Below are 1873 nucleotides of genomic sequence, written 5' to 3'. Positions count from 1 at the left end.
TTCAAACACAAACTAATACTGGGCTTGACACTAAAGACACAAAGAATACACCAGACATGCCCAAGACATATTTTAAAAGAACTACCTTTAATAAAAATCAGCCTAGAACCAGCAGAAAAAAGGTGGATTACAAAATATGCCATTACCAGGATATAGAAAAGAGTAAGAATAGAGGTCACCCACATATATATCATGGAATATTACAACATAATGCTATCAATCTTTCATTGCTGAAAGCAGATTGTAGTCACTTTCCAGCTTTTTCATTTTTGTGAACATGGCACCATAAACTACATGTGCAGTTTCTTACATTAAGGGAATGCATTGTTCCTGTGGTGGCAGGCATTCATAGACAATCCTCAGGTAATCTGGAGCCACAGTAGCAGTAAACTAAAAGTGCCTTGACTGCTCTTCTAACAACATGGCAAAGGAAGATAGTAACATGCTGTGTAAGACTATCATTAGAACCTACTGGTTGGGTGGCAACCTTCAGTCTCAAAAGACTATGGTATAAGCCTACAGCACCCGGTATTCCCAGGCGGTCTCCCATCCAAGTACTAACCAGGCCTGACCCTGCTTAGCTTCCAAGATCAGACGAGATTGGGCATGTGCAGGGTAACAGTTGCTGCAGAACCTACTATAAATTCATTAATAACTGACAACAGTAATTAAATGTTGTCAGTTTACAACAATACAAATTAAATAAATACAATACAATACAATACAAATTAAATAAATAAATGAGGTCTAGAGAATACAATACAATACAAATTAAATAAATAAATGAGGTCTAGAGAACATAAGAACATAAGAACATAAGAACAGCCCCACTGAATCAGGCCATAGGCCCATCTAGTCCAGCTTCCTGTATCTCACAGCGGCCCACCAAATGCCCCAGGGAGCACACCAGATAACAAGAGACCTCGTCCTGGTGCTCTCCCCTACATCTGGCATTCTGACTTAACCCATTCCTAAAATCAGGAGGTTGCGCATACACATCATGGCTTGTACCCCATAATGGATTTTTCCTCCAGAAACTCGTCCAATCCACTTTTAAAGGCGTCTAGGCTAGACGCCAGCACCACATCCTGTGGCAAGGAGTTCCACAGACCGACCACGCGCTGAGTAAAGAAATATTTTCTTTTGTCTGTCCTAACCCGCCCAACACTCAATTTTAGTGGATGTCCCCTGGTTCTGGTATTATGTGAGAGTGTAAAGAGCATCTCCCTATCCACTCTGTCCATCCCCTGCATAATTTTGTATGTCTCAATCATGTCCCCCCTCAAGCGTCTCTTTTCTAGGCTGAAGAGGCCCAAACGCCGTAGCCTTTCCTCATAAGGAAGGTGCCCCAGCCCCGTAATCAGCTTAGTCGCTCTCTTTTGCACCTTCTCCATTTCCACTATGTCTTTTTTGAGATGCGGCGACCAGAACTGGACACAATACTCCAGGTGTGGCCTTACCATCGATTTGTACAACGGCATTATAATATTAGCCGTTTTGTTCTCAATACCCTTCCTAATGATCCCAAGCATAGAATTGGCCTTCTTCACTGCCGCCGCACATTGGCTCGACACTTTCATCGACCTGTCCACCACCACCCCAAGATCTCTCTCCTGATCTGTCACAGACAGCTCAGAACCCATCAGCCTATATCTAAAGTTTTGATTTTTTGCCCCAATGTGCATGACTTTACACTTACTGACATTGAAGCGCATCTGCCATTTTGCTGCCCATTCTGCCAGTCTGGAGAGATCCTTCTGGAGCTCCTCACAATCACTTCTGGTCTTTACCACTCGGAAAAGTTTGGTGTCGTCTGCAAACTTAGCCACTTCACTGCTCAACCCTGTCTCCAGGTCATTTATGAAGAGGTTGA

General features: G+C 43.2%; 1 pseudogene; it reads right to left on the bottom strand.

Moving 5' to 3' along the window:
- Positions 1-513: 513 nt before the first annotated feature.
- On the bottom strand, positions 514-633 carry LOC136656371 (5S ribosomal RNA; annotated as a pseudogene).
- Between the last annotated feature and the right edge of the window lie 1240 nt (positions 634-1873).

This window comes from Tiliqua scincoides, chromosome 6 (genome assembly GCF_035046505.1).
Source record: "Tiliqua scincoides isolate rTilSci1 chromosome 6, rTilSci1.hap2, whole genome shotgun sequence".
NCBI lineage: Eukaryota > Metazoa > Chordata > Lepidosauria > Squamata > Scincidae > Tiliqua > Tiliqua scincoides.
This window is presented reverse-complemented; position numbering and strand designations above follow the sequence as displayed.